Genomic DNA, 26,594 nt, shown 5'->3' with positions numbered 1-26,594 from the left:
GGTATTTTGGATCCTGCACATGAAGCAACTGCCACGGAGCTTGGCAGACAGCAGGTGCTCGACAAACGGCAGTGACCTTAAGATTGTTACTGTTCTAGATGCCAACCCGATTATGCACAAAAGGTGGGGTTGGCTGAGGGCGCTCTGGTGGCGCTCGGTGAAGATAGATGAGCACACAACTTCTGACCCGTAAATTCCAGTGAGCACCAGCCCTGGCACAGGGCCAGGTGATCTAGGAGTGTTCATGGCCAGTAACCTGGGGTTTACCTGGGGAATGGCTGAGAAGCAGACAGGAAGAAGCTGGGGTGCTGTGAGGCTGTGTTAACACAGCAAACACAGCATGCTGTTTTCTAAGGTTTAAGTCACAGGATGAGATTTCACAGCACAATACTAATGATGTCGATTGAAACTGTCTACGTACATGGAAAAACACCCTATTTTTCTTTTTTTCCCCCTACTTTTCAAAGATGTGTCTAAGGACATGTGCTGAGCACGCTGGAGAGGTTGCTTACAGGATGAGAGAGGAGGGTTCATGGGAGGGCACTGGGGATAAAGTAGAACAAAAGAATAAATAAAACAAGAGACAGGTCTTATACAGATAATTAGTGAACTTTGTATGACTAATGCATTCCTTAACTTCATGTCCAAAAAAAAACCACAAGCAGTGGTGTCTACTGTATGGACAGATTCACTTGAAACAAGTCAAATCATCATGCCAACCAGTCCAGTGGCAAGACCACTGAGAGTAACTGATGTTTTCATTCATTTTTATTGTCACAGTACTTAGCACAGCACCAAGGCTATAACAGACAGAAAAAATGAGTAAAACCAAATTTACTCCTTTATGTAGAACCAGGACTTTCCCTCCTTAACTTCCTGGGGGCTGACAGATGACAGAGAGGGAGTGTTGGAGAACTGCAGGGGGTGGGGGCAAGGATGTCTCCAGGAGACACTAGGAGGGGTGCTGGAGCTGGCTATCCAGCCCTCAAGAGGCGGGTCTACTCTCTGGAGGGAGACAAGACTTGCACACATGAGGCCAGTCAATACAGCCCGCCAGAGCACAAAGCAAAGCGCAAAGTTGACCAGGGCCTTGGACCCTGAGCCCCACAGAAGCCAGAAGATGACTCTGGCTCCTTGGCATGTGTTACATGGTTCATAGTACACGGTACACCAGTACATGGTACATGGTACACGGTATATGGAAATGGTTCACAGTACATTGTACAAGCCACCTCCTGGTGTGATTGATGCTCTGTGACATCAAGGTCGTCGGCCAAATCCCAGACCTAACTGCAAATTTGAGGGGCAGCTCCCCTCTGAGATGACACATGGCTCATCGGAGCTAATGGATCCCAGGGCCGACGGGGCTCAAATCCCCAGGTGCTGATGCACATGGCGACCCTGACGTCCCCTCCTGCCCTGCTCTGCATCTGCAGGGTGACGGTAGGCCTCTGGGGCATTTTACACAATTCGAGGCAGTGAGGAGGCATGCCACGGCGGTGAGGTGAGTAACTGGGGTTGAGCAGCACGTCTAATCCTTTGCCTTAGTTTCTGACAAGGTACCTAATTAACCTCGTCACCATCCATTTATCCCACAGCAGAAAGCTTTCCAATTTGCTGCAATGCCCCAAGTTGTTTGCTCATTACAACAAAACTTACCAGGGTGAGTAATAGAATCTTATTCTAGGTGCTTCTGTGTTGACATACAAACGAGGGAGATGGGTGGAGGGCAAAGGTAAACTTGGTGCTAAAAGGGTTTTGGATTTAGATCCAAAACTTGAAGGTAAGGAACACAAGAAGCAAGATTTTCAGAATTCTCAATCTTCTTCAGTCTAGGGTTAATGAATATTTTAATTCAATTACTTCTATTTTTGGTGTTGTTTCTGATTTGGAGACAGTGGTGTCTACAGATCAATCCTGAAGCAAGAAAAGCTGTTGGGTCTTCATCGAAACATCTTAGCATCTTCAGAGAGATGCTGGTTGGGATACAGGTTGATTTTGTGATTTATTGTAAACAGTCTGTGAACATCCCCAAGGAACACCATCCTCACCAGAGAGTCAGAAGCAGGGACCAGGAGAGCACTGGCCTTCATGGCTGGTAGGAGGGACCTCCCCTCTGACCCTTAGGAGTCCCCCAGGATCAGACACCTGCATGTCTTACTGAGTCTCAAGTCAGAATGATCGACTAAACCTTCTAGGCAAGACTCCCTGAGAACAATCAGCAACCAGGTCAGCAAAGAGAGTTCAGCCAGAGTCCTGCAGATGAGAACGTTCAGACCAGGAACCCTTGCTTCTCTCTAACCCCTTCTGTATCACGAGGCCAGAGTGACCTTCTCACATCGTAACTGGATCACGTCACCCCCTCCCCAACTCACCTCTGTTTAAAACCCTTCCACAGTCCCCAGTGACCTTGGTATAAAGATAGAACTGCCCAGTGGATCACAAGGGCTTGGGCAGTCGGTCCTTGTCTGTACCTCCAGCCTCACGTCCCCGACACAGTTTCTGCTTCTACATGTCTCACACGTGTAGAGCATATCCGCATGCTTCCTCACGCCTCGAGATCTCTGCACACGATGTCCTCACTCTTCCACAGCCTCTACTCATCCTTCAGTTGTCAAGTAAATATCACTTCCTCCAAGAAGCCCTCCCCAATTCTCTGGCTACGTCAAACCCAATGACAGGCTCACAGTACTCAGCACCACACTCAGAGCAGTTGCTAGTTGTAACTCTGCACTTACTGGGTGTCAATAGGATTGGCTGCAGGACTGTAAACACCAGAAGGCAGAGACTGTCTGTCAAGTCGTGTCCCCAGAATCCGGAGCAGTGAGGATACAGGAGGTATTTATTTATTTAACAATTGCCTCGATGGATGAATGAACGAATGAGCAAACCAGGGATGAGACTGGACTTGGGGAAGAACTGGGAACACATGTAGCAGTCACAGGACTGCAGATTTAGGAATACACCTTCATAGACTAGGGCAATAGCTATTTCTAAGCACACCTTCCGGGAGATGGCGGTCTGGATGGACAGAACCGAGAAGGGCAGTGATTTACTTACTGGGGTCTCCCGCCGGCTGGGCCCTGGCTGGAGCCGCACACAGGTTGTTTCTGAGGCTGTGAGTGTCAGTCTGAAGGTGCACTGGGCTAGAGTCTTGGCTCCATCACTTACCGGAAGTGATTCTCCAGGCAAATCACCAAAGTGCTGGTTTCCTTTCCTCGTTTGTAAAACTGGGTCATAACAGCACTGACTTCAGACCGTGACTGTGAGGTGTGAGTGAACACAAAGTTCTCACAACGATATTTCTCACATAGTAAACATGAAGAATATCACAGCTATTATTATCAACATCCCTGTTTCAAACAGAAGGAAACTGGGGCTCAGAAATTTCCGTCAGTTGGTTTAAAGCCCCACAGATCATAGAGGCTGATAAGACCTCAGACTGAGGTGTGTTGGTCCAAAGTCCTTGTTCTCAGGACCCTGTTGGCTGAGGTGCTGGCAGCACTGAGCCTCTGGGCGGAGGGTTTTGGTGTCTGCAGATGGGTTGGTGTGGACAGTGAAAGCAGCAACAAGCTGGGGTCCAGGTGGGCAGGCAGCCAGCATGGTTGCGGCCATAAGGGCCCAAACCCAGTCTAAGCCCCGGGACAGGTGATGGGACCGGGAAGCACCATGGAACCTGACAATGGCTAGGAGCAGCTTGCAGTAGTGGGGACGGGCAAGGTGGCTGGGGACACGGAGCCAGGCCCTAGAGGTCGTTGGGTCAAGGTTGGGACTCTCCCTGAGCCTGCGGTGGGCCTAGCCCCATGGCAGGGGGACTATGGGAGCAACTGAGGGGTTAGAGAGTGCTGGCCCTGGGTCAGTGGCCACATAGCAGTGGGGCCACCTCCTGAGGCCTCAAGCCAAGGGTGAGTGGGGCAGGGAGGGCTGCAATCCTGATCCCCCATATTGGAGTGGGCACTGCTCTTTGCTGGAGAAAGAGCAGAGCATTTGAAATCCAACAACACAGTACATCCCGAGCCTCCCAGTGCAAATCCACTTTACACATTCTCTTCTTTTGTTTCAGTAAGAACATGCTTACTTGTCAAATCAAGAGTCCCAGTTTGGGTTCAGAAAATTTGGTCCCTGTAACTATGGTCCAGCTCTATCATAAATTAAACCGGCTCTTGTGGATTGGAACTGGGATCCTAATTCTTATTTCTACTTCCTGTGGGCAAGTTCCAAAGAACTTTTGGGCAGTGCCTACCCACTGGAAAAATCCACTTGCTGTTATTAAGTTCAACTGTAATGACATTGTGTTCTTCCTCAACATAATTCCACTTTATCCACAAGGGATGGTACTTTTTAACAGAAAACAGCCATGGTGAAAACTGTGGCTTGACAAGGAACCCAGGATCCCCTCAACAATGTCTGAATTAAAGGGAAAGAGTTTGCTGTTTTATAACTGGAAAGCTAATCGTTCTTAAGAGCAGAGCGAGGTTAACGGGGGTCACCGCCTTGATGGCCCACCAGGCAGCCAGTCCTTGAGATGCAGAGGGGTCTGGTCTGCACATCGGGGGACCGCACTTGAACTCTGCACTCAGCCTGCCTTCCACTTGACGTCTATTCCCTTTCTGGGGGGAAGCAACTTCCCTTTGATGAAGCATAACCTTCTGGATTTTCTGATTTCTTATGAACAGAATTCTTCCCTCTGTGACCGGTCCCCCAACTCCTGTCCTACTGAGTTACCCCTAGCCTTAGTTCTTGCTTTTACACTCACTGCAGCAACTGTGAGCAACCAGAGTCACAACACCATACATGATCTTCAATTATAAAGCCTCAGGTTCTGCCGGTTTGTTTATCAGTTCAGTTCAGTCACTCAGTCCTGTCCGACCCTTTGCGACCCCATGGACTGCAACACGCCAGGCCTCCTTGTCCTTCACCAACTCCCGGAATTTACTCAAACTCATGTCCATTTGAGTCGGTGATGCCATCCAACCATCTCATCCTCTGTCAGCCCCTTCTCCTCCCACCTTCAATCTTTCCCAGAATCAGAGTCTTTTCACGTGTCAGTTCTTCCCATCAGGTGGTCAAAGTATTGGAGTCTCAGCTTCAGCATCAGTCCTTCCAATGAATATTCAGAACTGATTTCCTTTAGGATGGACTGGTTTGATCTCCTTGCAGTCCAAGGGACTCTCAAGAGTCTTCTCCAACACCATAGTTCAAAAGCGTCAATTCTTTGGCACTCAGCTTTCTTTATAGTCCAACTCTCATATCCATACATGACTACTGGAAAAACTATAGCTTTGACTAGACAGACCTTTGTGGCAAAGTAATGTTTCTGCTTTTTAATATACTGTCTAGGTTGGTCATAACTTTCTTCCAAGGAGCAAGTATCTTTTATTATTTCATGGCTGCAGTCACCATCTGCAGTGCTTTTGGAGCCCCCAAATTAAAGTATGTCACTGTTTCCACTGTTTCCCCATCTATTTGCCATAAATGGATGGGTTCACACACCATGATCTTAGTTTTCTGAATGTTGAGTTTTAAGTCAACTTTTCCGCTCTCCTTTCACTTTCATCAAGAGGCTCTTTAGTTCTTCTTCACTTTCTATTATAAGGGTGGTGTCATCTGCATATCTGAGGTTATTGATATTTCTCCCAGCAATCAGCCCAATATTTCTCATGATGTACTCTGCATATAAGTTAATAAGTAGGGTGACAACCTATAGCCTTGATGTACTCCTTTCCCGATTTGGAACCAGTCTGTTGTTCCATGTCCAGTTCTAACTGTTGCTTCCTGACCTGCATACAGGTTTCTTAAGAGGCAGGTCAGGTAGTCTGGTATTCCCATCTCTTTAGAATTTTCCACAGTTTGTTGTGATTCACACAGTCAAAGGCTTTGGCATAGTCAATAAAGCAGAAATAGATGTTTTTCTGGAACTCTTGCTTTTTCAATGATCCAGCAGATGTTGGCAATTTGATCTCTGGTTCCTCTGCCTTTTCTAAAACCAGCTTGAACGTCTGGAAGTTCACAGTTCATGTACTTTTGAAGCCTGGGTTGGAGAATTTTGAGCATTGCTTTACTAGCATGTGAGATAAGTGCAATTGTATGGTAGTTAGAGCATTCTTTGGCATTGCCTTTCTTTGGGATTGGAATGAAAACTGACCTTTTCCAGTCCTGTGGCCCCTGCTGAGTTTTCCAAATTGCTGGCATATTGAGTGAAACACTTTCACAGCATCATCTTTTAGGATTTGAAATAGTTCAACTGGAATTCCATCACCTCCTCTAGCTTTGTTCATAGTGATGCTTCCTAAGGCCCACTTGACTTCACATTCTGGGATGTCTGGCTCTAGGTGAATGATCACACCATTGTGATTATTTGGGTCATGAAGATCTTTTTTGTATAGTTCTTCTGCGTATTCTTGCCACCTTTTCTTAATATCTTCTGCTTCTGTTAGGTCCATACCATTTCTGTCCTTTATTGTGCCCATCTTTGCATGAAATGTACCCTTGGTATCTCTAATTTTCTTGAAGAGATCTCTAGTCTTTCCCATTCTATTATTTTCCTCTATTTCTTTGCACTGATGACTGAGGAAGGCTTTCTTTTCTTTTTTTTTTCTTTCCAGTTTCTTTATTTATTTCTTTTTTTCATTTATTTTTATTAGTTGGAAGCTAATTACTTTACAATGTTGTAGTGGGTTTTGCCATACATTGACATGAATCAGCCATGGATTTACATGTGTTCCCCATCCAGATCCTCCCTCCTGCCTCCCTCCCCATCCCATCCCTCTGGGTCTTCCCAGTGCACCAGCCCTGAGCACTTGTCTCATGCATCCAACCTGGGCTGGTGATCTGTTTCACCCTTGATAGTATACCTGTTTCAATGCTATTCTCTCAGAACATCCCACCCTCGCCTTCTCCCACAGAGTCCCAAAGTCTGTTCTGTATATCTGTGTCTCTTTTTCTGTTTTGCATGTTGGGTTATCATTACCATCTTTTTAAATTCCATATATATGCGTTAGTATACTGTATTGGTCTTTATCTTTCTGGCCTACTTCACTCTGTATAATGGGCTCCAGTTTCATCCACCTCATTAGAACTGATTCAAATGAATTTTTTTAATGGCTGAGTAATATTCCATTGTGTATATGTACCACAGCTTCCTTATCCATTCGTCTGCTGGTGGGCATCTAGGTTGCTTTCATGTCCTGGCAATTATAAACAGTGCTGTGATGAACATTTGGGTGCACGTGTCTCTTTCAGATCTAGTTTTAAGGAAGGCTTTCTTATCTCTCCTTGTTATTCTTTGGAATTCTGCATTCAAATGGATATATCTTTCCTTTTCTCCTTTGCTTTTCACTTCTCTTCTTCTCACAGCTGTTTGTAAGGCCTCCTCAGACAGCCATTTTGCTTTTCTGCATTTCGTTTTCTTGGGGATGGTCTTGATCCTTGTCTCCTGTACAATGTCTCGAACCTCCATCCATAGTTCTTCAGGCACTCTGTCTGTCAGATCTAGTCCCTTAAATCTATTTTTCACCTCCACTGTACAATCGCAAGGGATTTGATTTAGGTCATACCTGAATGGTCTAGTGATTTTCCCTACTTTCTTCAATTTAAGTCTGAATTTGGCAATAAGGAGCTCATGATTTGAGCCACAGTCAGCTGCTGGTCTTGTTTTTGCTGACTGTATAGAGCTTCTCCATCTTTGGCTGCAAAGAATATAATCAATCTGATTTAGGTATCAACCATCTGCTGATGGCCATGTGTAAAATCTTCTCTTGTGTTGTTGGAAGAGGGTGTTTGCTACGACCAGTGCATTCTCTTGGCAAAACTCTACTAGCCTTTGACTTGCCTCGTTCTGTACTCCAAGGCCAAATTTGCCTGTTACTCCCAGGTATTTCTTGACTTCCTACTTTTGCATTCCAGTCGCCTATAATGAAAAGGACATCTTTTTGGGGTCTTAGTTCTAGAAGGTCTTGTAAGTCTTCATAGAACCATTCAACTTCAGCTTCTTCAGCATTACTGGTCAGGGCATAGACTTGGATTACTGTGATACTGAATAGTTTGCCTTGGAAATGAACAGAGATCATTCTGTCGTTTTTGAGATTGCATCAAAGTACTTCATTTAGAACTCTTTTGTTGACTATCATGGCTACTCCATTTCTTCTAAGGGCTTCTTGCCCACAGTAGTAGATGGAATGGTCATCTGAGTTAAACTCACCCATTCCAGTGCATTTTAATTCACTGATTCCTAAAATGTCGATGTTCACTCCTGCCATCTCCTGTTTGACCACTTCCAATTTGCCTTAATTCATGGACCTAACATTCCAGGTTCCTATGCAATATTGCTCTTTACAGCATTGAACCTTGCTTCTATCACCAGTCACATCCACAACTGGGTACTGTTTTTCTTTGGCTCCATCTCTTCATTCTTTCTGGAGTTATTTCTCCACTGATCTCCAGTAGCATATTGGGCACCTACCGACCTGGAGAGTTCATCTGTCAGTGTCATAACTTTTTGCCCTTTCATGCTATTCATGGGGTTCTCAAGGCAAGAATACTGAAATGGTTTGCCATTCCCTTCTCCAGTGGACCACGTTTTGTCAGAACTCTCCACCATGACCCATCTGTCTTGGGTGACCCTACAGGGCATGGCTCATAGTTTCATTGAATTAGGCAAGGCTGTGGTCCATGTGATCAGATTGGTTAGTTTCCTGTGATTGTTGTTTTCTGTCTGTCTGCCCTCTGATGGAGAAGGATAAGAGGATTATGGAAGCTTCTTCTTCTTCTTCTTTTTTTTTTTGCATTTATGAATACTTTTATTCAAAAAGTCTTCCCCAAATAGGGAGTTCTAAGTGATGCATTGTTTGTTGTTTACTCACTCAGTCGTGTCCATTTCTTTTGTGACCCCATAGACTACAGCCCAACAGGCTCCTCTGTCCATGGGCTTTTTCCAGCAAGAATATTAGAGTGGGTTGCCATTTCCTTCTCCTTATGGAAGCTTCTTGATGGGAGAGACTGACTGAGGTTTTATATATGTATATATGTATATATACATATGTATATATGTATATATATATTCTCCATTAACAAAAAGCTTTGTTTCACCCTTTGCACAAATGATATTGTAACAAGAATAAAGACACAAAAAGAAAAAGACACAAAAACATAACATCCATAAATTCAACTTTCTTTTGGAACACACACCTCCCCCATCCTGGCCCAACTGCAGACCTGGATGTAACTGGCCTTCATCTATTGCTCAGGGATGGAGCACCCACATGGCCCGAGATGGTCACTCTGCCCAGGAGGAGTTTGGTCTGCACAGTTTATAATCAGTGTGGCCATTGTATTTCATGAAACTTTAATGAGGAAAATGGGACAGATTATTCCCAATGGGACGGACCTACTCCTCGTCTGTGAAGCAGGCAAGCTTCGCACTGTGTTCATTGCCAACTCCTCATGTTTCTGTTCTGGGTGTGATACAAAACCGATATTGATAGAACACCTGGATTCCTAGCCCTGACTTACAACGTAAAATCCTAATTGCTAATGTATTGGGATCCTAATTTTCTACCTCGCTGCATTAACTATAGTCCAGTTACACACCACATTTGTGTCAGTTCACAAATCATTCTAGGATTCTGCTTTTGTACTTGGGGATCTCTGAGAACTTTCCAGAAAGAAAAACGTACATCAGTGGTTCTTATTATCTTAATGAATTCCAAAGTAAACATTTGCTCTATTTTACACATAGAAAAACACGTTTGTATGAGACAGAAAAAGCTCATGCTCAACTTTGTTTGGACAGCTAGATAGGGTCAGAAGGTCTTAGAGTAAATGTAGTGCTTGCTGCCATATTATTTCTCAGTTTTAGGTACTTTTTTCTATTCTAGTCTATTTTAGACCCTAATTTTTCAATAGAAATTCTTTTTTCTGCAGGGAAAACTTCTCTTTCACAGGGAGAGGATGTCAGTTAAGGGAGAAAGAAAGGTGGTGAGTGACTGTGAGGACCTGCTTCCCTTCCCATCTAGTAGTGACCTGTGTCGGGACCCGGAGCAGCCCCGGGATCAGCGGCAGAGCCGAGAGGCTCCGGTCCAGGAAACCTCCTGCAGGCGAGATGAAAACCTTCACTCATTTCAACTCCAGCTGAAATTACAGACAGTCTCCACGTTTCTTTGAACTAAATACTTAACTTTTACTAAGCTGGATAAACAACTTTGTCATGACTTTTTCAATTCCATAAAGTAGAAATGATGCCAGCATCACAGCTACTCTGATCAGCAAACTCTGGTATCAGAATATCACACGGTCATTAGAAACTGGAGAATATTTTAGCCATTATACTTAACTCTTGAGTTGATTTAGCCTCCATTTAGAATTGAGTTTAAACTGGCTCAATGGGAAGAGTTCTCCTATATTCACAGTTGTTTTCCTTTCAATGATATTATTGTAAGATTCTAAGTTGCCAGAGATCCACTTATGGTCCATCTATTGTCTTCCATTTAGTGACTCTGCACCTACAATTTTCTAATCAAAGTCCTAGTGATGGGGTGTAAACAGTAGGAAGCAAACACAGGCTTATCCTTTCATGGAGCTTACATTTTATCAGGAGACTGGTGGTGAACAGAAAGTTGAAGAATGGTAAAACGGTAGGGAGTAAAAAGATCTAGTCAAGGATTTAATACAGGGGCAGCGATGAAGAATAACCACACAGTCAGGAAAGGCCTTAAACTCAGGTGTAAATGGCAAGAAGGAATCAGCTGTCAGAGAGAGGTCAGAGGGACACAGCCCAAATCAGGAGCAGCCCACAGAGCAACAGTCACCGTGACGCTCCAAGGAAGGGACCATTGCCCACGGCAGTGCGTTCAGAGTCAGAGGCTGCAGATCGGGGCATCTCGACTCACAGCCAGGCTGGGGCACTTGAACCTCAGTTACATTTCCAGATTCAAGCAGCCAGGACCAAGTTCCCTTACACTTATGAGGCTTCTTTCCCTCCATACATGGTTTTTATTACTCACATAATGCAACATAGCATCGGTGCTGAATAGCATGATTACCTGCAGAACCTAAATGTGAACTATCGGTACACGTCTGCACACCAAGCTCAGAATGGAGGTCTGTTACATGGAAAGCAAAACCAAGTGCCTCAAGAATAAAGGTAAAACCTGGGACTGGACACTGCAATAAATCAGAAGTGGGGCCTCATGTTCATACTTAACTCTTTCCAGATGAAAAGAAATATTACCACAACACATCTAACTGTGCTCATTTATATATAAAACACATTTCACACATCACAAAGGACCTTCCATTATAATGCACAAGTGACATTCCCAGACGAGCATTGGCGACACGTCCTGTCTATCCTGGTTGCTATCGTATAACGCTATAGACGAAGCACTGTGCAGTTCTCACTGGTACAATGTGGATAATAATAGTGCCCAACTCATAGGCTGGCTGCCAGGTTTAGAGGGATTCATATATGTCAGAGCAGTATCTTACATAGACAGTCTGTATAAGGGATAGTCATTATTTTTAGTATTAAGAGTGCTAGGTATATACACCCGTGTTCACAGTAGCTAGAAGGCAGAAGCAACCTAGATGTCCACTGATGGATGGATGAGTGGATAAGCAGAATATGTGTGTCCAGACAATGGTGCAGCCACAATGGAGAACCATATGGAGGCTCCACAGAAAACTAAATGCACAGTTACCATGTGAACCAGCAATTCCACTTCTGGGCATAGATTCAGACAAAACTCTAATCCAAAAAGACACATGAACCCCAGTGTTCACAGCAGCATCATTCACAATAGCCAAGATATGGAAATGACCTAAATTCCCATTGACAGAGGAAAGGATAAAGAAGATGTGGTACAGGTGTACAGTGAGATATTGCTCGGTCAGAAAAAAGAAAATGCCATTTGTAGCAACATGGATGCAATTAGAGATGATCATACTGTGAAGTGAAGAACGTCAGAAAGAGAGAGACAAACACCATATGAAACCACTTGCCTGTAGAATCTAAAATATGACAAATGAACCTATCTGTGAAACAGAAACAGACTCACAGACATAGAGAACAGACTTGTGGTTGCCAGGAGGGGTAGGGGAGCGAAGGGATGGATTGGGAGTTTGAGATTAGCAGATGCAAACTATTATATACAGGATGGATAAACAACAAGGTCCTACTGTACCGCACAGGGAACTATATTCAATATCCTGTGATAAAGCATAATGGAAAAGAATTTGAAAAAGAATATATATGTGTGTAACTGAGTCACTTTCCTGTACAGCAGAAATTAACACAATCTTGTAAATCAACCATATTTCAACTTAAAAAAAGAAAGAAGATACTGTAGCCATGAAATAAGAATAGGATACATTTTTAAAAGAAAGAAACCATTTGAGAATATAAAAAATGCTTTACAATTGATAGTAAAAAAGAAAAAGGCTGAGTTTTCAGTTTCCAGGCTAAACCAAGTCTGGAATTTGGGAGATGGTTTGGTTTGGATGTGGGAGCTGGGGAGCCATTTGTGCGTCGGGTTTAGCGCTGGATGAGACAGTCAAGGATGAAATCTTGGGTGATGTTTAAAGAATATGGTAAAAGAAAAGGAGCCAGTGATAGACACTGAGGAGGAGGCATCGAAGGCTGGAGAAGAACCTGGACCAAAGCGAGGCCAGGGGAGGAGACTTCTGAGCTGCCAAGAGCATCATGGCACAGAGGGGTGTGGAGAGGGAGACAGAAGGGCCTCTGGTTTCGCACACAGACCCCTGGTAACATTCCAGCATGTAGTTTTATCAGAAGCTCGGGAACAGAAGCCCGCAGCAGGGGACTGAACTGTGTAGAAGTGGGAGGTTCGGGGGGCGGAGCACCGTCTACATGATCCTGTGATGAGGTCTGTTTGTCAACCGAGGGGGCACGTCACAGGAGCCCTGATGTAACAGGGCAGCTGACGTCTGCCCCATGGGCACCCATGGCGGAGGTGGGCCTGCGAGGGGGTCAGTCTGAGCATCCATCATGGTGTGCCAGGCCATACACAGGCTTGCTTGTCGATTTCCCTTTCTGTGTCTCCCTCCATCTTATCCAGTATCTTTTCAAGGCTTCATTCAATTTATCCAGGCATGAAAATTCTAAGACCGTCTCAATCCAGAATAGTTCTGAAAAAGGGCACTTGCTTAAACAGGGACAATGGTTTTTTTTTGGGGGGGACAATGGTTTTTGACAGTGGTTCAGGAACTTTTAAAAAAAATTAATTTGCATCAGTGACTCTAGATGTTTTGTTTTGTTTCTTTTTCCTAGGGTTAGTCACAGCCGCTTCTTGTGATTCTGAGAAAACTTTTACCATGTGACAAAGAATAACTTTTTCCCTCACATACTTCTGTGTTCAACTTTAGTTTCTGCAATTCACTCTTACTATCCTTGACTGGATATGCATACTTCTTTTATTTTCTATAAACAAAATGAGAAAAGGACATATGAGTTGAATTATTAATATAGCAGGCACATGTTGCCAACTAACTCTGCCAACAAAACCATCAATAACATGCTGCAACCAACTGCAGACCCTCATTTCTTTAAGTCCTCTGGCTACTGGAGCCCCAGGGACAGCTGTTAATAAAGTGAACGCAGAGAGGCCCCTCTTGCTCAAAAATTATTTAAAGCCTCACGATGTTAAAACTTTTGCCAACACAACAACAGAGCCAACAGTCTTCTGGAAAGATCGCAAAGTGGGTGATGATGCCAAGAACCTCCTCCTCACTCCCGCTGTCATACATGGGGCAACAAAACATGTCAGTAGCAAGGATGCCACCTTGGATGAGCACGGTGCCATGAGCTCCAGACCACCGAGTCAGACCAAGGTTCACATCCTGGATCCATCTTAAAGAAGCAATTGAGCACGTGGGGTGAGGCCGTGCCGCGCTCAGTCCTGTCCGGCTCTCTGTGACCACAGACTGTAGTCCGCCAGGCTCGTCTGTCCACGGGATTCTCCCGGCATGAATACTGGAGTGGGTTGCCATGTCCTCCTCCAGGGCCATCTTCCTGACCCAGGGATCAAACCCACGTCTCCTTGCATCGGCAGGCGGATTCTTTACCACTGGGCCACCTGGGAAGCCAGTGGAGTGAGGCACTTCCGTCCTAAGGCTTAGGACTCTGGGGAATCAGACCCGCTTCACAGACTTCTTATGAGGTCTGAACATGGCAGCCCAGGCACAGGCTTTCTCTAGAGCCCCACACAGAGGCAGTGGCGGCATGGCTGTTATTGCCCTCGGGTACGTCCATTGATGCTCTTCAGAGCAGACTGAAGCCTGGCTGCTGTTGCTTTGGTTCTGCCATCTGCCGTCTGCCTTCCTGCCCTCTGCACTTGCCGCCCTCTGTCCCACGTGTCTAGGTGAGCTCTAGGCTTCCGTGAGTCTCCAGATATGCAGACTTCCTTCTAGAAAGGAATGATTCTGCCATGTTCAGGCAGTTCAGAAGGTGGGGGGGGGGGCGGTGAGGTGCTGGTTGAAAAGCCCACACAATACCATGCATTTCTAGTGTGAATCCTGTCCTCTCATCATTAAGGAGATGGTGTCTTCAGCCAGGTGTGGTTCACCTGCCCCCTGGCCCGGGAGGATGTTTTATTTCCCCGTCATCCGAGTCTGTGTTACCTGCTCACACTCCTCCGTGCCCACGCTGCTCTGAATGGTCAGGGGAGCTCTGTGTGGTTTCCTGGGGTGAGACTTGCTTCAGGGCTACAGGGGACAATATACCCAGAGCTCCAGTCTTGCTTCCTTCTCTCTGTCTCTGCACAGATCTGGGGAGTGGGGGTGGAATCCAGGGAGACGGGCCATCCTCCAGTGCCTGCTGTCGTCCCCCACCCCACCCCACCCCACCCGTACCCGCTCTGGAGCTCGGCACATGGAGGATCTCGGACATCACCCCGACTACGCAGTGGCCTCAGGGCCTGATCGCCTCCTAAAAAAGTTTTTTTCCTTTTTTTTTTTTTTTTAAAGTTTTTTTCCTGAACAGACGTCATTGAATATGTTTTATGTCCTGTGTGCATTATTGGACAACCCACTGAGAGGTATAGCATCCCGGAGTTTTACTACCGAATGATTTACTAGCTTTGTCGATCATGAAGTTATATAATGTGATGAAGTTCTGCAACACACTGCAGGGGTCCGTGGTGCTGGGGCAGGACTATGACAGCCATGTCAGGACACTCTGAGGTGCTCTTGGCTGAAGGCTGGCTTGGTTTTCCTTGTTTCCCACGGGGCCCCACAGGGCCACGTCACTCAGTGTCTTCCCGTACGTGTCTGTGTTCTCCGCTGACATGACCTTCAAGATGGGATGGACAAGGTCTGTTTTGCTTACTACTTTCTCACCAGCATTCCTGCCGTGCCTGGTCTGAAGTGCTGGTTGGTACTGGACAGACAGATGGATGGATGGATGGACAGATATGGGTAGATGGATGGTGGAATGGATGGATGGATGGATGGATGGATGGATGTCCTGAGATTCAGCATGGTGTTTGGGGTGAGGAATACACCATGAGGTCTGATGTGGGGGCCTAGAGATCACTCTGCCCTGGCATAACTGACTCAAAGAGATGTTGGAATCATCAGAAAGGGATCTTAGGTAGATAATTCTCTATTTTGGTAAAACTGGCAAAGACAGTACAGGGGTTTCCTGTGCGTTCCTTACCCACCCTCCCCTCTTACATGTGTCAGCCCACTGTCAAGGGCACATGTCATGACTACATGACCGAGGCGGGTGCCAGGTGCGACCTGAGCCCCGTGTGGATTTAGACACAGCCATCGACCACCCTTCCCTGTGTCCTAGGCCCCGAACCTGATGCCACACTGCATGAAGCTGTCACCTCTCCTTGATCTCCTCTGGTTTGGGATAGTTTCTCAGGCTTTTCTTATTTTTCATGACAGTTTTCAAAAAGAATTGTGAAGTAGTTTATAAAAATTTCCTCCAATTTGAGTTTGATGCTTTTCTCATTATTAGACCGGGCTTGGATCTGGGGGAATTCTCGCATCAGGGGTACACACATCCTCATGACATCACTGGTGACATCAGCCGTCCTCCCCTGACTCAGGCAGCACTGTGAGGCTGTGAGCGACTCTTTTCCTTTTGATTTAATTGCAGTGCTTTATATCCGCATGTCATTCCATCACTAAATCACAAGATGCGGGCTTGATGGAACCACGAGACACGAGCCATTTTCAGGAGTTTTGTTGCTTTTATGCTGATGTGCTATGAGCTTGAGAACTTCCTCAGTTTTCCGGGATAGAAAACTAGGTTGACTCACTGGGGAAGACGTCTGGACGTGGGCCTGGTGCAGCCGACAAGCAGGTGCAGGAGAGACCGGAGAGGAAGAGCTGGGAGGGTGGAGGTCGTGACCGAGGAGAGGAGACCCTCAGGTGGAGCAGCTCCGGGTGTGGCCACGGGAGGCCCTGGGAGTGGAGGCAGCGCCACCTGGGATGTCAGGAAGTGTTCCAGATGCTGGGATGTGGGCTGCGGGAGGGGGTGACGGGGACACCAATTCAGATCAGCAATAAAGAGGGGCAGGCAGCTTCCTGACCCCACGATGGGCCATGGGGAGGAGGCTTCTGTTCTGATTTGTTTTACAAAATGTGAAACTGAAGTCGAGGGTGCTGACCCCTCTTCCTGCCCCTGAGGTTCCGGGGGCTTTGGGGTAGCGTGCTCCTGGGTGACAGCTGGGGTTCAGGCCAGGCGAGGAGGTGGAGGGGCACCTAGTGGTGATGTAGGCACTGTGTCTTTCTGCAGCCAGAGTACAGAAGGCAGGACAGATCCCCCGGGAGGGAGGTACCTGGGCCCTGGGCCGGTGAAGAGGAAGTTCAGATCAGCTCAGGGTCAAGACCAGAGGATAGCAGTAAGCCAGAGGGCTGGTATCTTGGGCTCAAGTCCAGAGTGACTGCGGCTCATGGACTCAGCCCATGAATATTTATTGGGTGCATCCTTTGCACCTCATGGTGGCTTGGCAACAAGAATGCAGAAGTGAGCAGCACAAGGTCCCTACCACGGGGAACTGCCTTCACCTGCCTTGCCAGACACTCAGAGCAACGTGCTTATTCTCAGCTTCACCTGTCTCCTAGAACAAAGCCACCAAAACACACAGGCATAGATAATGATCTTTTAAGCACTGAGTATGCACAACTCAGAAGGTGAGTCACTAAGAGAAGCCAGCTTTCCATTCACTCAGGTCCACACGGTATGGGTATTCTCCACCTGCATCCGGACACTCCTGGCTCTGAGTGGACAACAGTGAATGGCCAGATGACACCACCACCTCCACGGAGCCGATGCATAGCACAGGAGGACAGGGCGCCACAGGAGGGTGTGGGAGGCGCACGCAGAGGGAAGCCTGCACCTGCCACTTCAATTCTGAAGGTGTCTGCACCTTCATCGTATAAATAATCCGTGATAACTCTCCCTTTGTTGACGTATTCACATTTGAAAAATCCTTGTAAATGCCTACATCGTGGCCCACATGATAATCCATTCCTGAAAGGGTTCTGGTTCCCAGCCAGGTTTCAAATAAGCCATGAAGAAACTGAAGGAATTGTTTTGGTCTTTTAAAAAAAATTCTTGTCTGGCTCTGGACGGTTGAGTCACCAGCCCCCAGATATTACAAACATGAGACCAAAGCATTGCCCTAAGCGTATCTGCCGGGCTCCGGAGTTCCCAGGCAAAACAGAGCCGGCAGAGAGGGTGACGGCAGGCAGGGGCCTCCCCTGGCCTCTCGGGGACATCAGCCCTGCAGGTGTGTGCTTCTCGACACCTGGTGGCCTTGCAGAGAAGTACCTGCTCCTGCCACTACAGCAAGCAGGCGCTCGGGTGGCAAGCTGGCTGACCCTCCTCATGAGTCCAGGGTGGAAGCTGCCCAGTCTCATGGCTCCAGTGAGTGGAGTTGGGGCTTTGTCTCACAGATCAATTCTACCTGGACACTAACATGCAGCAGGTCCAGGCGAATCACCCACAAACCATGAGTGCTGAGAGGGAGTTCCAGCGGCTCATGGTTCACTAGGCATTTACATCTAAATGCAGTAACTTTCCAGATTCTATCCTTCATCTTTTATCAATCATGGCACTGTTTTAGGAAAAGAAAACACAGTGAAAACTTACACTCCAGCCTCAAAGAAAAACAGGTCAAGACAGTCTTGGAGAAGCGTCTCAGCCAGGGCCCTAGCTCTGAAACCCTCTGCAAACTTAACTCACACAAGACCTTTTCTGCATTTCATGATAATAAAATTCAAGCCAGCAAAATGTTTTTGCTCCTCAAACACTTCATGTTGTATATCTAAAATGAAAATATCACAGAGGTAAAGAACGTTGTGCTGTAGATACACACAGGTCTTATAAACTGAAAACAAGATGTTAAAAGAGACAAGAGATTTGCTATTTTTTAGCCTAAAGAGCAGCAAGGGAGGCAGAAAATTCAAAGGAATTAGGAATCAGAGCTGTTAAACCAAGTAGAAGGAAAAAAAAATCAAAAGCCAAGGTTCTTATTCCCAAAATATCCCTACAGGAAGCTCAGTGGAACAATTTTCCGTGGAAAACAGGAGGCATGTCTCATAAATAAAGAGCTGGGCAGGGCTGTGAGTCAAACAAGGAACCCGGATGGAGGAGGGGAGGCCACCAGGCGGGCTCTGGGTGTGGGCCTCCCGACTTGAAAAGTGGGGGGTGAAGGGTCCAAGGCCAAGATGCTGAATATCTATGTCCTTCTTATAAAATGCGTCTTTCATAGAGAAATTAGTCACATTCTATGTTTCCAGAGAGTCCCTCATACTAAGAATCTCTTACACCATCCGTCTCCCCTTGTCATCAGGCTGGTGTCCATGGAGACCAGTTCTCAGTTGGAAATGGGGGAGTCAGGCAGAGATGCTCTGCTGGGGGGTCCTAGCAACCTGACTGGAACATTTGTTTCTCACATGACGGAAAGTACACACACACACACAAACTGCACCAATAGGAAGAACTCTTACTGAGGTAAAGGCTCATTCTGAATTTAAATGTAAGATCATTTCTTAATGACAACCAAGAAACAAAAATGTTAGCATGAAAAAGAGACTTTGGAATCAGGCCTGGCCCTCCCGTCCTTCCACTGGGAGCCGTACAGAGAGCACAGACCCGAGGGGCCCTGAGGCCCAGCACGGATGGGTGGGTATGCCAAAGCCCAGCTCTGCCTACAGCCATCGGGGCTCCTCACCGACCAGGCGTGTTCCCATCCATCCGTGGGGAGAAGAGACGCTGGGGAAGAGAACGTGGCACAGGGGACCCAGGGACCCAGAGATGCACGGTAGGGGCTGGACCGGGATGAGGAGCGGGACCGGGCACTTGCCGTCTGCCCCCCTTAGCTCCCCTCCAACTCTGGTCCTGGAGGACCAGCCACCACAGTTTCGTCCCCGTGATTCTGGCGGCGCTGCCCCGCTGCATCCAGGCCGGACCCTCCTCTCACCGCCTGCCCCTGAAGCTGCCCGCTTTTCTTAAGGTTCAGCTCAGAGATCTCCCCCTTAAGGAGCCTCTTCTCTCCTCTCCTCGTCCCTGGACCCCCGACAGGGTCTGTTCTCTCCTCAGGACTCCATGTACGTGGCCAGCGGACACAGCATTACTCACGACTTCCTTCTGCTGACCCCTTTCCCAAAGATAACCTCTCCCTCCATCTCTGGCATATTTATGTGCATCCCAGGACCCCCGAGTCCCACTCTTGGGCATCCTCCAGGAGCCCCCAGCAGGAAGCAAGGGGTGTGACCTGGAGCCAGACCCTGTTGGTTGCACCTGGTGAGGCTGGTCAGAGCCTGCAGGGGTGAGTGTGCAGGCGGCGGGAAGGGGACCAGGTAGGCCGCCCGGAGGCCACCCGTGAGGGGTGCTGATGCCACATGACAGGCTGCACCCGGAGTGCGTGGAGCTGGGGGACTGTGACAAGTGTCAGTGGGGCCACTGTACAGAGCTGGCACAGGGGTGTGTAGGATGGGGTGGGGTGGGGTGGGCAGGGACAGATTTGGGGCCTGAGGATCTTTCCATCTCTTGCAGGTGAGGAAAGATCATCCTCCCACAATGTCAAGACGGAGACAGGTGATCCTGATGATTGCAGACACAGCCTGTCCTCTGGACTGGAAATTGCATCTGCGGGTCACGTCCTCTCGGCAGGTTGCAGGGACCCTGCGACCAGGTGCGTCCTGTGTGGGAGAAGGCCAGGGAGAAGCTAGGGGGGTGGGGCCAGAGCATGTCCCTCGGTTCATGATTCTCACTCTCTCCAGCGTCAAGGAAACCAGAGCAGAGGCTTTCCCACCACATCTCAGCTAGTCCCCAGCAGGTCAGGCTAGAGCTCAGCTTAACTCACAAGCCCCTCACCCAGAAGATGGTGGTGGGGAAAACCCTCAAGCACATAATTCAATGACTTAGTTCAACAGCTAGTGAGGAGCGTGTTTCTAAATAACTGGAGGAAATAATTTCAAATGCTAATATGATGACATTAACCTGGCAGCCATTAAAAATCCATTATGAAAATTTCATCAAAATTATCTGGGAAATTTAAAAAAAAGCAAGTAGCACATCTCTGAGAAGTGAGGAGGTCTCCCGGGACATCACAGAGGCACCAGTGCGGGTGGCTTCCCTCCAGATGTCGTGTCTGTGTGGTACAAACCAGCGCAGCCAAACGTGGGCAGCATGTGGCTCCTGCCCGTGGACACGGAGGGTGGGCTCAGCCCTGTGGCTTACAGACACCGATCCTCAGCACGATGCAGATCCTGAATTTGGAGCTGGACAAGGCGGTTTCATGTAACATCAGGAAAGTACATCACCATCTCTGCATTTTTAAACCCCTGACTGAGACACAGCACAGAAAACGACTTCACCTCACTGAGTTCTTGCCCGAGGCCGAGACCCACCCTGCTGCCCTGGGCCCCAGGCCCCCCTTGTCCTGGCCTGGATGGCCCCTGAGTGGTGCTCCATAGTCAGAGCCTGCCTCCAGTTCTACGAACACAAGGCACCTTAACTGTCCTGCCCGAGTGTCTCTGTTTCACTTCACTGTTCTCGTCTTATCACAAGGATGTTGGTTTCTTTTTTTTTTTTTTGGATGTTGGTTTCTTAAGAGGACTAGTCCAGCAGGCAAACTGGGCTCTGGGAACCTGACCAGTCAGCATTATCAGGTTTCAAGGAACCAGAACACACTGAAGATTTTCATCTCTTTACCAACTGAAATCAGCTTTATATCTGTTTTCTAATATCTATTATAGACAAGGAAACGTAAAAGATTTTCTCATAAATTCATGGTATCTGACTTCTACAGATGGTTCAGAAAGAGTCTGAAAACATCTGCAAACAAATATAGCCAGATTCACCTCTAGTTGGCTCGTACGATCCCTGCAGGTCTGTCAATGCTGGTTCCTCAATAAAAGTAGTTTAGGAACTTTCTGCAGAATATAGACACATGCAGAGCAGGTGCAGAGGCCTTGTGTGATAAACAGAGCTTCCATGCTCCCTTTAAAGTTGTGTGGTTTTTTTTGTCTGTAGTATTCTGAAGCGAGTCTCTTGGCAGATAATACACAGGAAGTCATGATACTGCCAGACTGCACTACAACAATATTGCATTTTTAGACCTTACTATGACCACTTACACTGTCTTGAGGATTACTCCTGCTCCTGCTATTGCTGTTTTACAGCAAAGGAAAAGCAATAAGCAGAGAAGCAATATGTTTGTTTTTAGGCAGGAGGACCCTTGTTGGGGTTGACCCGAAAGGGTCGATAACCATTTCTGAACCCTAATACTGAATTTTTGTAGCAAAGATTTAATAGTCCTGTGTTTACTCCATTATTATTGACTCCTATCTTAATTTCCTTTTCCTACATCCTTTGGGTTTGTTGGTTATTTTTTCCTTCCAGCATCTTAAGGTGAGTTCTAGCTTGTATTTTTAAAATTTTGTCTAGAGTCAAGAAAGCATTTAAGGCTATTTCCTCTAAATACAACTTTCCCTCGACCCCATAGGTTTGGTGTAAGTTTCTTTAGTTTTAACGCTCACAAGACGACATGTAACTTCTCCCTTGACTTCCTCTTTGCTCTGTAGCTACTTTACGAGGGTGTGCCCTGATTCCTAAGTACTTTGATTGGATCTTTACACAGTTCATCTCATTTTATTGGATTTTGATGAAAGACCAAGTGCTCTAAAATCTTGACTTTCTTGAACTAGTCGAAATGTCCTTCCTCATCAAGTACCAAATTGGAAGGCAGGTATGCTTACCACTAAAAACTGAATTTTACAAATTTTGAAAGACAAAACACCTAAGGGAAAATGACATGTTATGTATTTGTAGGATACAAATTTCATATGTGTTAATACATGAGATTATGGACGTGTGCAGACCCTATGCACCTTTGATTGTTTAAAGTACGCTAGATCTGCTGAATTGCAAAATAAGAATATTTATACTCACTCATTATATTTGTGCTTTATTGAATTCTGCTTATATTTCTAATGAAAGTGAAGTCGCTCAGTCGTGTCCGAGTCTTTGCAACCCCATGGACTGTAGCCTAATAGACTCTTCTATCCATGGGATTTTCCAGGCAAGAATACTGGAGTGGATTGCCATTTCCTTCTCCAGATATTTCTAATAGCTTTTGCCTTATTTGTTAGGTCCCATCTGTTTAAGGCATGCAGGCACCTTACTTCATCTAAACAATGTGAAGGTAATGTTAACAATGCATCAAATGCATTCATCACCTGGGAAATGCAGGTTAAAAGCTTCACGAGCTGTCACTGCACGGCCATGCGGTGGGAACACCAAACTGAGAAAGCAGACCACGCCAAAGGTGACAAGGAAGAAGAGGAATCCACACTTGTGTGGGGGTGTAAACTGGCACAAGCACCTTGGAAAACTGGTAAGACTTGTCACACTCACCAATCTGCAGACCCTCAAGTCAGCAGCTATACCCCCAGGTGTTTGTCACACGGAAACACGTACACACATTTACTGTAAGACGCGTACGAGAATGCCTACAGCCAGTTTACTCATAACATCCCCAAACTGGAAGTCCAAACCTCCATCCTCAGCAGAACAGACACACACATCTGGTGTCGTGCGGTAGACATCTGTGCAGCCACAGGAATAGACAAACCATGCCCTATACACACCATGCACGAATCTTGCAAACGTCCCGTCAGATGAAAGAAGCCACACACGCAAGAGAGTGCTGGGCTCACTTGTGTAAAATCCCCACACAGGCAAAGCCAAGCTGTAGTGTCGGAAGTCTGGACAGTGGATGGACACAATTCTAGGGCGGAGTAGTGACCAGGAGGGGGCAGGCGGGGACCTGGGGCTGTTTCTTGGTCTCAGTGCTAGCACCTGGGAGTGTTCAGCATGTGAGAACCCCAGTGGCTGCCTGCACACATCTCACTTGAGCACCTCTCTCTGTGTGTGATATCTTCCACCAGACTCCAAGGAAACGTGCATCAAGTGCTGCACAGAGCATCTCTTTAATTTTGCTGTTGTCGTTAAATGGCCAGCACTGCCCATGGGGAAGGCGTTATGATCCCATTTCACAGATCAGCCAGATGAGACTGAGTGCAGACCACACACTTCGCTAGAGGTAGATCTCACAGAGGGGCGGCGGAGCTGGGGGGACTCTAGTCTCTTCAGTTCCTTCATCACTGTGACCACACGATGGCCTTGTTGAAGTCAAGAGCCTGGACTGAGGACAAATATCAGGAACCCAGTGTGCAGATTATTTTTGTCTACAGGGTCTTCCCTCAAGAAATTTCAAATGAATTGCTTAGAGATGGTTCAAACTAAAATTAACTGTACCATTAATTAATGGTACATCTACCTTCCCAGCTTCCCTTCCACGTTGGTTTTAATTTAATTCCCCATTGTCATAAACCCTGGTACGGTTTATAGTTTCATTGTATACAATAAATTTCTTTCACAACAAGTTTTTACTCTTACAGTATCTGTAATGATAAAAAGAGTATATTATGTGATCCACCCAATTCCACGTAATAATATTACAGCTTTATTTAAGGCACTTGATGTGTTTATAGTAAATTAAACTCAGATCAAAAAATGTTTATTCAAAATGTACTGCCTATTTTCACCCTGCCTATTCCTAAAAAGCTTTGGTGCATAATAAAAGGTAACTATAAAATAAAGCTGAAATACATGATTTAAAACCTCACAGAAGGAGAGGAAATTAATTCAGGATAATACAAGGGCCGAGACTGAATATTAAATTCGGCTCTAAACATTCTGGAAGACAAGAAGTACACAAATCTCCTAATCCGATAAAAGGAAATAGACCCATTATTCAAAGAAGACAACTTTCCAGATACAAATTTCCAAGAGGCACATCAAAAACATTGTACAAAAGATTTGATAGTGAGTAATATGTAGATGTAAAGTGATATGAAGAAGTCCATTTTAGGAGGAAAATTTTACAAACAGCCTTGGATTTTATATTTAGAGAATGAGTTCTAAGGAAAAAACAAAAGAAAACAAACAGAGATTGTGGATTTTACAAGGCGGCAGAGACCTGCTGGGTTGACCAGGCAGCGGCTGGGACAGCAGGTCACCCAGGGGTCACTCAGCAGTTTTGGGGTTGGACAAGCCCCATCCTGTGCCTCAGTTTCCCTACAGAGAAAAGTGAGAATAACACTTACCCTGCAGCCTCACATTAAAGCACTTGGGGAAATGTTCAACCAGTATAAACTCATCATCTGACTTCTACCAGCACCATCAAATTGGGGGGAAAACCCACAACTCATGTTTCCAAGGCTGAGAAGCAGTTAACATCTGTCTTTCTCCTTGCAACCTTTGTCTTGAGGGTGATGTCATTTGTTCCACTCACTGTCCTTTGCAGCTGTGTCAGGAAGGCGTTTATTAGAAAATATCAATGGATAATGAATCAGTGCAGACTTAAAACAATGCACCGTTTCCTGCTGAGTGGTGCTCACCCAACGTTCTGTCCTTCCTTCCAGGACAGGACTCTAAACACAAAAATACCCCATTTAGAGTTATGAGAGATGTAAAAAGTGGGACCAAGTTCATGGAGGACTTTATCCTCCAGAAGAGTGTGCGCCTCCAAGTTGACAATCATGGAATCCCACCTGGAAAATCCCAGGTGGGAATCTGACACTGTGTGTGCATGTGTGACATGTATGCATGTACTGTGTTTTCACGTATGTGTGTGCATGTAACCCTCAAACACGGATCCAGAATCTGAGTGACAGAGGATTCTCTTCTCCCCCAAGCATCACAGACTCAATGGACATGAGTTTCGGTAAATTCAGGGAGACAGTGAAGGACCGGGAAGCCTGATGTGCTGCTGTCCATGGGGCTGCAAAGAGTCAGACACGACTTAGCAGTTGAACAGCAACAAGACAAGAGGCTGTCTGAAATCCCCAAACTGCAGGGGCCACTGGAACAGGAGAAGTCAGTGCTGTGTTTGGTTTGATTTTTAAAAAGACATTATTTGAAAGCTGCTAAGACCACAGACCTTAGAAGTCCTCATCACAAGAAAGAAAAAACGAACTCTGTGAGTTCACAAAGTTAGCTAACCTGGTAGTAATCACTTCACACTCTATCAAACTATTAAGCTCTAACCTTAAACTTACACAGTATCATATGTCAACAACATCCCAATAACACTGGAGGGAAACCAAGGCTGACATTTCACCACCAAAACTTCTGCACTACGTGTACCACACATAGTCTCAACGTGTCATTGCCAAAGCAAATGTCCACGTGGGTCAAGCAGAGAAGTAACACAGAGTCATCAAGTCAGACAGGGGGTTAGGGAGGAGGCCCAGCTGGGCTGGGACATCTCTATGATGTATACCGACGAAGGACAGAACCACAGCAACACAGAAAAAATGCACTTAGGTTGAGTGAGTTTGTATGTTCCACAAAACTGAGCCACGACTGGCATCCTTAACCAATGAGTGAAGTCACTCAGTCGTGTCCAACTCTTTGCGATCCCATGGACGGTAACCTACCAGGCTCCTCCGCCCATGGAATTTTCCGGGCAAGTGTACTGGAGTGGGTTGCCATTTCCTTAACCAACAGCCATGTGCAAAAGGCTTCACTATTGACTTACACCAGTTTAAATGTTTACACATATCAACATTTGCGTCATCCCATCAACTGTCACACTGCTGTGAAAGCTTTGAACTTGAATTTAACAAATAGCAGATTGCTCAGTAGGTGAAGAATCCACCTGCCAATGCAGGAGATGTGGGTTCATCCCTGGGTAGGGAAGACCCCGTAGAGAAGGAAATGGCAACCAACTCCAGGATTTCCAATGGAAATCCCATGGACAGAGGAGTCTGGCAGGCTACAGTCCATGGGGTCACAAAGAATGAGCCATGACTGAGCAACTAACACACACACACACACACAAAAGCAGCAGGATTTCCTAACCCAATCTCAGGTTTGTATGTTTCCAATATTTGTAAACCTTTGGCCTATACACTAGCTGATGAAACTGATACTGACTTTTTTGCTTAGTTCTATATAATGACATCTTTTATACCAGGGTCGTTTAATTATGTGATTCTGATTCTGAATTTAATTTGGACATAGGCATCAGTCAAGGTTTTCAACTGGG

At 46.3% G+C, this 26,594-nt stretch overlaps 1 protein-coding gene across 1 annotated transcript in view; it reads right to left on the bottom strand.

Moving 5' to 3' along the window:
* The window catches only part of SPATA13 (spermatogenesis associated 13), a 219,960-nt gene that overhangs the window by 161,311 nt on the left and 32,055 nt on the right, over positions 1 to 26,594 (bottom strand). The gene's annotated exons all lie outside the window — the stretch shown is intronic.

Source organism: Cervus canadensis, chromosome 9 (assembly GCF_019320065.1).
Source record: "Cervus canadensis isolate Bull #8, Minnesota chromosome 9, ASM1932006v1, whole genome shotgun sequence".
Classification (NCBI taxonomy): Eukaryota; Metazoa; Chordata; class Mammalia; order Artiodactyla; family Cervidae; genus Cervus; species Cervus canadensis.
The sequence above is the reverse complement of the archived record's forward strand: the minus strand, read 5'-3'. Positions and strand labels throughout refer to the sequence as shown.